The sequence below is a fragment of the Artemia franciscana genome, chromosome 19 (assembly GCF_032884065.1).
Source record: "Artemia franciscana chromosome 19, ASM3288406v1, whole genome shotgun sequence".
Taxonomy (NCBI): domain Eukaryota; kingdom Metazoa; phylum Arthropoda; class Branchiopoda; order Anostraca; family Artemiidae; genus Artemia; species Artemia franciscana.
This window is the reverse complement of record NC_088881.1, coordinates 16,520,713-16,533,015: the sequence shown is the minus strand read 5'-3', so window position 1 is coordinate 16,533,015 and position 12,303 is coordinate 16,520,713. Positions and strand designations below refer to the sequence as shown.

General features: G+C 35.3%; 1 protein-coding gene across 3 annotated transcripts in view; it reads right to left on the bottom strand.

The window, feature by feature from the left end:
* Positions 1-5,598, bottom strand: part of LOC136039344 (GTP-binding protein 2-like) — a 50,342-nt gene extending 44,744 nt beyond the window's left edge. For 2 of the 3 annotated variants that reach the window (XR_010620424.1, XM_065722992.1), the window contains exon 1: positions 5,506-5,598. The gene's annotated coding sequence lies outside the window, so the exon portion shown is untranslated. Of the gene's footprint in view, positions 1-5,213; positions 5,238-5,505 lie in introns of those variants that run through there. The other variant, XM_065722994.1, reaches the window with a different exon arrangement.
* Positions 5,599-12,303: the final 6,705 nt, after the last annotated feature.

Genomic DNA, 12,303 nt, shown 5'->3' with positions numbered 1-12,303 from the left:
ATCTAACATGTTCAACAGGAACTGAAGCAGCTGGCTTCAAACAATGAAAGAGCTGGTAATACTAACAATTTAAATCAATCTTAGCCATTGGTGACCTTACTGAGGTTTGTAAAAGGTCATTGACAACAACAAGCAAAGAACATACAAATAAATCTCACAATTTACTCGTTTCCAATTTGGCTTGTCAAACCATATATTATGGTTAGAAGAACACTCATAGGCCAGTAGAACAGGCAACTCAATTTCAAAGTTAAAGGCAAATGATCATCCTCAATCTGTATAATCCAAAACAATGACAGGAGTAATTCCAAGTGATCCATTTGAAACTATAATATAATCAGGGTTTGATCTAGCACCATCATGGTTATAATTAAAGTTAAACTGTTTGTCTTTATTGACTAACTTATAGCCACTAGGCAAAACATCAAAAAACTGGTAACTTCTTTCAGATTGGGACAGCAGATAGGCATTAATATCACCAGCCACACTCCAATTTAATCCCTGATTAGTCCCTATTAGCAAAAACGCCCTGAGTTGCTGGCAAGAGGCCATGAAGGAAGATAGGGAAGAAATGTTCTTATGATTGCATGGCATATAGACATTGATGATGACCATATTACTGCCCTTTATTGCCAGTAAATTATAATCAGAAGAAATAAGCTCAGGCTTCTCAGCAACATAAAACTGAAGTTGCAAGGCCCCCAAAGGGTTGACTGCACGTTTTTTAGCTTCACATACAAGTCTGTGGTGGGTGGGTGACCATTCAAGAGTATCTGTATTGGATTTAGTTAGAAAATGTTTGTGAAGGAAAACTATGTCATAATCAAGAAGAAGATCTTTATATTCGCTTCTGTTAATATTTAGTGAAATGTATTGCCACTAGCAATCATTTCTTATGCTTGTTCAGAGTTTTTTTTTTTTTACACTGGGCATCTGAGATTAGAGGAAACATGATTGTCCCAGCAGTTGGTGCAAGTCAGGCTTTCAATGCAAGGATTAATGCCCAGCAGTGGACAGTGAACACTTTTGATTAGCCAATGGGAGTGGACAATCACTGCCAACATTGTTATGAAATTGACAACAGTAACATCTAGGAGGCAATTTTTGGAAAGGTCTAGTTTTAAAAAGCTTCTATCCCAAACACAAACCATTGTTTATAGCTTTATTTAAGGCAGAATTGTCAAGAAACTCAAGGAAGGATGTGGAACTTCCAATTTGAGCTGCATCAACAAGACTGGGAATCATACTAATAAGCTCTGATTTTAGCACACGAGCAGGGATGACACTCACAATACCAAGCACTTTTTGATTACGGACACAAGTGGACACATTAAGCTGATTAGTTGCAGTGGTGGTGAGACAGCTGAGCCTCTATCTTGGGTATGAGCTACCCATCTTGTCTTGAAAGGATCAGATCTTACACTTACAATACCATCCAAGGTATCAAGGGTCTCTTTGCATTCATGCAAAGACAGAACACTCTTTTCAAAGAGACAGGCTTTAAATGCAAAATTCAATGCTTTCAGGCTTTGTTTCAAAGAGACAGAACAGTCTTGCCTAAACAATGGAGGACATCCAATTGCTCCAGACAGAAGAGTTCTCACACACTCAGACAAACAGGAGTTTGCAAAGCAATTCAATGCACAAAAAGCATCAGCAGGAATGAGTGGTATTTCACTAGGATGGCAGGTAACAAAGACAGACAGACCAACATCATCAGCATCAAATTTTGTGATAATATCAATAATATCAGAAACACTATTAATAAATTCATTTGCATCAACTCTCTTAGGCTGAATTTCTCCAGGATCACAAGATTGGAAGATTTGCCTCCTTGCTTCAGAAACCTAGGCAAGCACAAAAAATTCAGACATATGTTTCTTCATAATATCTGGAGAGAAGCCTTTTTTGATACTTTTTTGGACAAAATTCAGAACTAGACTAAAAACAAACAATTGGAGTCCATGTAATCACCACAAAATACTGACTAAATAATGGATGAAGGAGCCTAGGAACAAGGGAAGTGCAAAGAACCCCTCAACTGATTCCACAATTTACAGGTAACTTAATACCAACAGGTACAATACATTGCTTGTGGGAGGTTCCTTCTCCTCTTTTGTTAGTTCTCAGTACACTTACAATATGAAATAAAAAATGGTGCAATAAAAATTGATACTATAGATGGCATGCAAATCTACCTGAGAAAACACTCAGGGAAAAAGTCCTGTTCCAGGCAAAAAGTCTATCTGTTGAGGGTAAACAACAATAGGAAAAATTTCAAAATAATTCATAAACATTTTCCAGTTAACAGCAAAGAAGCAAACCCAGCCACAATAGCATTGAATATGCTTATAAATGGATCTGCAAAGCTGCAAGATTCAGCAAAGTTGTTCTGCAAGCAGGCCAAGACAAGAAAAAGAAAGAATTGCTTCTACAACTGAATCAGAAGTCTGTGAAACAGCCTAAGCAAGACAAAAGGTGGATCAGCAACAATTGCCCCATCATCATTAACTGGCATACACTGGATTTGTCCATATTGCTAGCAAGTGCAATTTAAGGTAATATAATGTAAATGGATTGAAAATCTGAATAATGTTTGGCTTTCTATAAGGTTGAAGCTATACTGAATGTCATTATGTTACAGCCTGGAATGTAGACAAACATTGATTGAGGATTTTATTTTAAACATCTGTCTGTATTATATTTTGTTATAACTACCTGATTGTTTAAATAAATGCATTTTGGGCTTTTTATTAACAACAATTTTGACTTGTCAAAAAAAAGAAAGAAAAACAAGAATCAATGCAAAAAGATTGGCTTCAATTTGAAATTACTCAGTACATAAACTTTAATTGGGGTGTCATCATGATAAGAAATTGTTTAGCAGATCATCATAAAAAACACACAAATTTTGAACTACAAACCAATACACCCACATTTCCCTTAAAACATTTACTGTCCTCAATAAGATCCTCTTGGTACTCCAAATATAAAATCTACTTAATCTCCCTTTCAAATACTTCCTTACAGTTTAGATGGGTTGCATTGGTTGTTAGTGGCCCTTGCGAGATCTGAGATATTGAAGATATGTCCTTTTGACAACACAGATGCACATAGTGTGCATTGCATTAGTTCAATATCCCCTTAGAATTCTTGACTTAATAGCCTACCCTTTTCTGTTCTTTAGATATTACAGATACACCCTTTTGACCTCCTAGATGCACACAGCAAATTTTGATTTTAGTTCTGTTTGACAAATAAAAATCATGCATTGAATTCAAGTTGCTCTTTACTTAGACAGTAGCAGTGCTATTATACTGCCTACAATACAAACCTATCCTATACAAATGTACAAGTTACTGATGATGTAGGGTTGCAGTCAACAGGAAAAACTTCTGAGCTAGCCACGTTCAAGGTATAAGGATCACTGACCACATTGGATAAGTTTTCTATAAATTTGCTCCTAACTATTGAATCAACAAAATCTCTCATTATTTCACTTTTTCATCTAAATTCTAGTGTAGCTAGGGTTAATTCTTGAAGAAAAATTTAATTTTAGTCACCATATACAAACATGGTCAAAAACTTGTAGAAAAATAAGAATTTTATCTACCCCTGTGGTTGTCATGATGTAATTGCTTCTTTATTGCTCAGGATTATTACCACTTTCTAAGAGGGCTCAAATAGCCCTCTTAAAAGGCTCAAATACCACTTTCTATTAGGGCTCAAATAGTTTATGGCCTCATTTCATATAGTGGATGTGAAAAATGTATCTCTAGAAAATAAACAACCCACAATGACTTAGTTAGTATCATCTTCAGTTAAAAAAAAAAAAAAAAAAAAAAAAAAAAAAAAAAACACTAATGCTAACTTCCTGTAGAGAGAGAGTGAATCATCAAAAATTAAAGGCAGAAAAAATCTGCTCTTAACTGAATGTCTTAAAAATTAAAACATAAAAGCTCATACTCATTACATGGCTGGCAAAAAGATCTATCTACCTTTAACAGAATATTTTATTTAAACCCTAAAATGAATTACTCTGTTTCTTCTGGTTCCACTGCTCTCACAAAACTACTCCTAAAAAAATTTTCTATTTACCTTTTTATGGTAGAGTAGTATTACAAGCACTAAAAAATACCTTATTTATCAAATATTTTGAAACAGAAACCTATTAGTCACTACATTACTATGTTATATGTGTTTCTGGAGGGAAACTCAATCCAAGATGGCTTATAGTAATTTCTTGAATTTTTAATGGCTTATAACTTGGAAACTACATGTTACTCTCCAGAAGGCATCCTATTCCATCCACTTATCAAGCACTGTAATTGCATCCTTTATCCCTACTAATGATACCAAACATAACTAAAAGCTTGCTGATTTTTTTTTTTTTTTTTTAATTGGCTTTTGTTTAACATTATGATCCAACTACTGATTAGGCAAAATCAGGAAAATTGAAATCAGCAAACATTTGCAGACAGCATAGGGATACATTTGGTCCTATTGATAGGTGTGGAGGTTGCCAGGATACAATTACAATGATTGATTTATATAAAGACAATTGACTGAGGAGTTGAAAGGTAAATCTTCTTTGTGATTTTTACTCAATACAATCAATTTACTCATGGTCTTAATTCTGTATAGGCTAGAACTGGATTCTATCCTATTATCATTTTTTATATAAATTCTAGATGAAACTTTTCTGTGATTTTGGATATTAGTTTAGTTATAAAAATAAAACTTTCAGGAATGAACTCAGACCCTAAATTATGTGCTGTGTATTTTCAAGCACTTATCTCAGAAAAGAAGAAATGTCTATAATGGTCTTAACTTTGGAGAAAAAAACTTAATATTGGCTTCAGTCTCCCTTTCTTTGACTTTAGATTTTTTAAAAGACACAAATCAATTGATTTGAGAGGGATATTTAGCCACTTTGGATCTCTAAGCACTCTTCTAATTTATTTTCAAACTGTACAAAACAGAGCTTAGCAAAGGTGTGAGGTTTAAACAATTTAGGAAACATTTAGGAATAAATGTTTATTTATTCCTATAAGCTACCACTTGAAGTACCTTTCTACATTCTTTCCAAATAGCCTCTGCTACCTAATTGCTATAATCACAAACTTTATTTTGAGCAATCAAAAGGATCCTTAAAGTGACACCTTGTTCCTTTTTTTTGCAATTAGGATGAAGATAAAAGTAATGGTACTGACCTTTGATGATTTTAATTAAACTTTGCATTACAAAAACAAAATAGGCTAGCAAAAATTTTGAATGAGATTTTATTGAAATTGTTTAAGGATGATGTATAAAACTCTTAGGAATGAGACAAAAACTTCTCTAGCCCCTGGGAAGATAAATATTGTTGAAAACAAACCCATGTGGCTGCATAAATTTGAACCCTGGATAAATATATAACAAACTGTGAGACAAAACTGTTTTTCCTTATTATTTGCATTGTACATTAATCTTATTGTACCCTAAGTGTTAATTTAAGGGACCTACCACAGTGTTGGACTTTTTATATTCAGACTTCTCACTCAATTCATCTATTTTCAATTCTTTTGGGGATTCTTAATCTTCTTGTTCTTCACTGCCTTCATTATACAGTGTTGCCGGTTCACGATTGCAAAAAAGCCATAGATTACTTAAACTGAGTCGTTCATCTTCTGCATTTGGCGAAACCTGTGCAGAGAGCGATAACGAACACGAAGGGCAGTATTGGTACCGGCTGGATATCCATCCTTAAATTACTGGGGATAGGCGATTCAGGTATCCGCACTTCCCCTAGGTCCAAAAATCGTTGATGATTGTGATCCCAAGAGCAAGTTTAAATAAGGAAGCAAGAGCAAGACTAAATGACGAAATCAAAACAATTTTGTCCTGAATGCAGATTACGGGTTACTTCAAACGCAGTCAAATGTGTTAATTACAGTTCTTGGTTCCATGTAGGGACTGAAAAGTGTGCTAGGATAGAAATCACTAGTTGGAATAACTCCTGGATGTGCCTAGATTGCTCTACTAAGTCTAAGGTAAATTGTACTTCTTCTCCAGTGCTTTCTATCCCCCCATCCGAAACTTCTCGGACACCCCTTACCCCCGTTGAAAGAAGAAGGATTCTTAGAATTATAAGTGATCTCAGCAGCCCTAAGCATTTTCCAGACACTCCGCTCAGCCAGTTTCCTCTATTGACTGAAGAACCATCCGTTTCTAACAAAGCTGGCACGTTAACTTTTCTTGTAAAACCAATATTTTGGTAATATCTGATTGTAAGATGGGGGGTGTAGGGACAGTGTCCGTTTGAACTGATTTATCAATGCTACAGTCAATTGTTTGGCAAGATGCATTTGTTTGCCCTTCAAAACAGCCTCGGCGCTGGAGAGGGACAAGGGAAATTGTTGGATCATTAACTTTCATCTCCAATCTTTTGACAAGCGATCTAGCAAATCAACCTGCATATAATTCCACTTTGAATGAGGTTAATAACACTTTCATCTCTGACCATAAAAAAAGTGCAATGTCCATAAGCCAAATGAATATTGATGAAGGACTTAGAGGATTAAATCCAGTGATACCTGTCACAACAAGTGACACAAATACGGAAATTTTCATTGACCTCAATCCACCCTTGATACAGCCTAATTATAATGGTAACCTTGATTACCACATTACAGATGCTCAAAAACGTGTGGACATTAACAAGATAAATAGCCTGCATAATAAGACTGTCTCTTCTGATAAGAAAGTAAAATGTGCTAATATAATATTGGCAGGTTCTTGCCAATTAGGAGACAATTGTGTATTTGAACACGTTTTTTCTTCAACCAAGCTCCAGCCAAAAAGTGTTTTTGAAAATAGAGTTAAGGCAAATTACACTAAAAAAAAATGAGCTCAGTGATTTTCAACCAAGTGCATCAACAAAGTTCCAGCAAGAAAGTTCCAACAAAAAAATGTGATTTGCAAACATTTTAATCATAATCGTTGTAAATTTAGTAAGCAGTGCAAATTTTTACATATATGTCGTAATTTTATATCAGGTAGTTGTGGTTCCGTTAAGTGCAGTTTTGACCATGTGAAGCTTTGTCCAGTTTTAGCTTGCAATAGCAAATATTGTAGTTTTGCCCATGCACCAAAAGTAGATGATGTTAAATCTCCTCCCTGGGGCCCTGTTCCAGTGTCCCTGTCCAAGGATAAAAATTGTAAGAGCCACTCATCTCCCTTCCGTCGTCCTTTTTTAGTGCACCGCACTCAAGCAAAACTTTCTCATCAAAGTTCATCAGGCACAGCTAAAAAATTGACAAACCCTTCCCGATCTCGAACTCTTCTCCCTTATCCTTTGCTACCTCCTCCCCCTCCCCGCATACAGAAGTCCTATTTCCTCCCCCCTTACAGTATGCTGCCCTATAACCTTCCTACTCTGCCACAAACCAGCAATTTCTTGACAGCCCTCCTTTCCCAGTACTTTACGAAACCCTACCCACAGCACATTCGTTTTATCCCTCGTGCCTACCCTGTCAACGTGACTCAGGTCTGAGACTTTTTGCATTCAATAATTGTCTTGTAATGAATCCTAATTGTTCTCCTCGTGCTTCATCCATATCATTGCCCGTCCCCCACCCCCAAATCCCCAAGACAAATCCTTCTCTTATTCTGATAATTCATCTATCGATGTTGACTCTAAGAGTCATCCTATAAAAGTCAAATGTGCTCCCTCGGTCCCTTGTTCTGACTACATTAATCTGGCCCCCGCTGAGAATCCCACCACACCCCCTGTACCCATTTGTAATTTAAATAAAGCTAAGTGTAAAAATGGTACCTTTGCAGGTCGTTTTAAATTTCCCACACTTTTGTTAAGCAACGCTGAAAGTCTTAATTTTGAAAAACTTAATGAATTAGACTCCTTTTCTAAAATATATAGATCAGACATAATCGCTATTACTGAAGTACACGCTCAAAATACACACATGTTAAAAATGAATAATTTCACCCAGTTTATTCAACTCAGACCCGAAACCCACCCTCTGGGTAAGAAAGGGGGTGGAATTCTTTTCTTTGTCCGTAATGATTTTTATCCTTCAGAAATATTAGTTCCTTGTCTTACTCCCTTTGATGAAATTTTGTGGGTTTGTATTCGACCTAAGGTCTTACCACGTCCTTTCAATTTGATTGTCCTGTGTTGTTTTTACTACTCTCCTGGGCAGAGAGCGGCTGAAAAAATTAATTTTATTGAAAAATTGCATGGCAGTGCTGACTATGTACTATCTAAATACCCAAATGCTGGAATTTTCCTCTTAGGTGATGCAAATAAATTAAAACTTGAGTCTACATGTAATACTTATAGTCTAAAACAAATTGTAAAAGTCCCTACTACCAAAGGCAATTCTACTCTTGATTTTATATGCCATAGTTATTAAAGACATAGTTATTAGATTTTTGACTATGCTGAACAAAATGGCTATTTCAAAATTTTGATCGGGAGATTTTCTGAAAAACATCAGCGTGGGAGGGGGACTAGTTGCCCTCTAGTTTTTTTTGTCATTTAAAAAGGGCACTAGAACTTATATTTTCAGTTCAAATAAGCCCTCTTGTGACATTCTAGGACCACTGGGTTGATACGATCTCCCTTAAAAAAAGGAGCCTACAATAAACACGCATCCATGATCTTTCATCTGGCAAAAATACAAAGTTCTACTTTAGAATCTTAAAAAAGGCACTAGAACTTCTGATTTCGAATTAAATTAGCCCACTCTGAAGTTGTGCGAAAACCCCTTCTATATGAAGTGCCTCTCGTGATGAATAAGCCCTCTCGTGATATTTCAAGATGGGTTTATACTATCACCCTTGAAAATAAATAAATAAAATAAACACGCATCCGTGATCTTTCTTCTGGCAAAAAAACAAAATTCCACGTATTTGCATATAGGAGCTAGAAACTTCTACAGCAAGGTTCTCTGATACACTAAATCTGATGGTGCGATTTTCATGAAGATTCTATGACTTCTAGAAATTTTCCCTTTTTTTTCAAAAAGGCAAGTTTTTCAGGTTCGTAACTTTTGATGGGTAAGACTAAACTTGCCTTAAATGATTGCCTCTCAGTTAAATTGCCTTAACTGATTGAATACTAGATGCATTTTAGTTTTGTAAATACTCTGTAATTATTAGATTCTTATTTTTAAGTTGAACTATGATTCGAATAAAATTGCTAAAGTTTAGGTTAAGTTTAAGAGGGTAGCTTTAAAAAGTAAAAAGGGCATTTTGACTAAATCAAAAGCTACCATATATTTTGTCTCTTAGACTCTTTATCTTGTTTCTAGACACAATTTTTTGTATAAAGGGAGAACATGATTCAAGAAATAATGCTCAATCTGAAGTGCTGTGTAACTGTTTTTTCCAAATTGACATTTTATTGTCTTTTGTTTTCAAAACTAAATTTTCTATTTGTAATTGTCAAAACTATTTTATTGTCTCAAAACTAAAAATTAAGCAATTATTTAGCCGAAAATTTCCTTTGGTAATACCGTAATTATTTTCCATTGAGTTTTCTGCTAATTGCAACCACTCTTTTTATACTGAGAGTCATGAAAACAAAGAATTTTTTTTCTCTTTTGTTTAATAAATTTCTTTTAATATTTTCGTATAATTTCCTTTTCTTGGTCTATTTATTTCACTTTTGATTCACTATGTACAATCATATAATTAAAACATTTTTTGATGCAAGCCCTCTTGGCGGAGCGGTTAGCGTGCTTGAATGAAATTGGGCAGCGATGACTGGACAACTTTCAAGCAGTAAGTCTTGTAAGTCGTTCGCGCCTCTGTGGGGCCATTTTTTTTGTTCCGTTTTCTAAGAAATTCCATTTTTTTCAAAAAATTGCCACGATTCCTGATGATCAGTCATTATATTCCTGCTTAGTTTCAAATATTGTTGAAGTCAATAGTGTTGATATCTGCCACTTGATAACAGCGCAACTTGTATTGTAAGATAATTAAATTTACACTAAATAATGACACAAAAGCAAGGATTGCTTATCACCCAAGCAAAATACACAGCAACAAAACATTAAGACTATATCAGGTAAATGAATGCTTACGTTAATTTTATCAGTATTTATCCCGTAAATTCTTTATTTAATTGAAAAATTCTGCATTTCCATTGTGTTACTAACAGTTTAGGAAGAAGACTATTGGAGCATAGATGATGTTCAAGTAAAATTATAGTGATTATACTAGAATTTGAGCATAAATTTATTAAAGCACCCAAAGCTTTGAACTAGAGAAAAGCAGAACGAAATGACACAAAAGTCCTTAAAGATGGACTCAAAAAAAAAAACTTTGCAGAAACAAGGAATTGGGAGACTAGTTGTGTTTCAAGACGGTAAATCTTTTTCATAGTTTCAAGTGAAGAATATCAATACATTATGGACAATCAGTCTCCATGGACTTATACTAGAGTTTGTTCAGATTTTTTTATTGCATTACTATGCCCTTTACTTTTCAGACTAAATACATTACGTGGCTATATTCACTTGACTTACTTTGACTTAAGTCTCCTGCCGAGTGCTGATTGACCTAAAGAGTCACATCTGCCTCCTTCATCCGTTCCGGTCGACGGCGAGTATTTGCACTTTACCCGGTCAGAAGTTTGCAAACATTAGGAACTCGGAGAGGCTGTCGGACCAACATTTCTTTGGTCGGCCACGCGATTGCTTCCAACCGGTTTATATAGGGTCGAAGTCGTAGATCGTCTTTGCGGGTAGATGTGGTGGCATTCGAAGCAGGTGCTATGTTCAAGGGATAATATATTCAGGAATAGTCATTTTTATAAAGAAATAAAACAACTTGATGTAGCTTGAGCTAGGCTCACATTTTCACCATCTAACGACCTTGGAAATAAATCCAAGAATGATTTCTTTCTAATCTGGTAGAAACCCCCGGACCCCTAGCAATGCCCCCTATTATTCTGACAGATGGAACTTTAGGTGCTTGTCTCGATCTCCCTTAACACGGAACATTATCTCTTACATCATGTTCTCCCTTTACACAGAGCATTGAGTCCAGAAACAATATAAGGATCCTAAGAGACTAAAATCTTTAGTACTATAAGGCTAAAAACTCCCTAGAATCTACAAATGAAAAGAATATCCCTTAAAACGATTTCAAAACTCTTAACTTTAGACAACCCACCTAAACTGGAAATACTGTTACTAGACGAAGGAATGAGGGCAATAAGAGAAAGGAGACTCAAGGGCATTTTTAAGGGCATTCTTAAGGACTTAAGGCACCAAGGACATCAAACGAAATTTCTCTCTTCCTGGACCCTTCTAGGGTCTAAAGCCCAAATTTTCAAATATTTTTCTTTTTATTGGTTCAAAATTAAGAAGTTTTAAGCAGATTCCAATGCCGTGGCGATTTCTTTTCGGCGACAATGGAGGTGCCCAAATGAAAACGGTAACGCGGCTCGGCTCGCCAGCAAGAAGTTTTAGCGCACTGCTGATTTTCCTCCGGTGGATTTTTTCTATCAAGATGGAGTTTAAAAATGTGTTCAAAATACGATGAGCGACAGATCGTTCAAATCCAAATAATCTGTCGAGGCCATTAAATCCCTTTGGAACTCAGAGCGCATGTATTACATAATGACAACCGTAAACTTGAGCAGAACGTCACGAAAGAAACAACTATCAATAGTCTGTAGGATCAAGATTTTTTCAAACTTTTTAGTCTCTCACTTGTTAATAAAGGGTAGCGTTCGCATCCCTTTATTTCATAAAAATAAAAATAATTATTATAAAAATAATTGGGCGATTCCTTTGACATGTCTGTGATTGTTCTTTTTATTCAGAAAAAAATAGCAAATAATATTCCTTACTTTGTTTTCATTTTACTGGACAAATCACTTGGCAGAGAAATGTCCTAGAATTATTTTTGCTTGTATATTTATTTTAGTGTTACATAAAAAAAAGGTAGCTGATTTGGCAACGTCAAATTAAATGCAACGTTAATTTTTTTTGCATGGATTTAAAAGTATTTGATCAGTCTTTATCACTTTGTGTAAATTAACTATGTTTGAATAGTGTAGTTGGTAGTTCAGGCACTTTGGCACAGGTAGTTCAGGATTTGGTAAAGATACGTGTAGTTGCCATAGCTATTAGCTAGGCATAGCTAAGGACAGGGCCGTGTCAAAGGGGGAGGGGAGTACCCGGTTCGAGCCCCCTCCTAAATTTTTGCCACTTATAAAAAAGTAACAAAAATACATATTAACAAATTTTTTTTATATTTTACAAATATTTTTTTTTTAGGTTTTTTTTT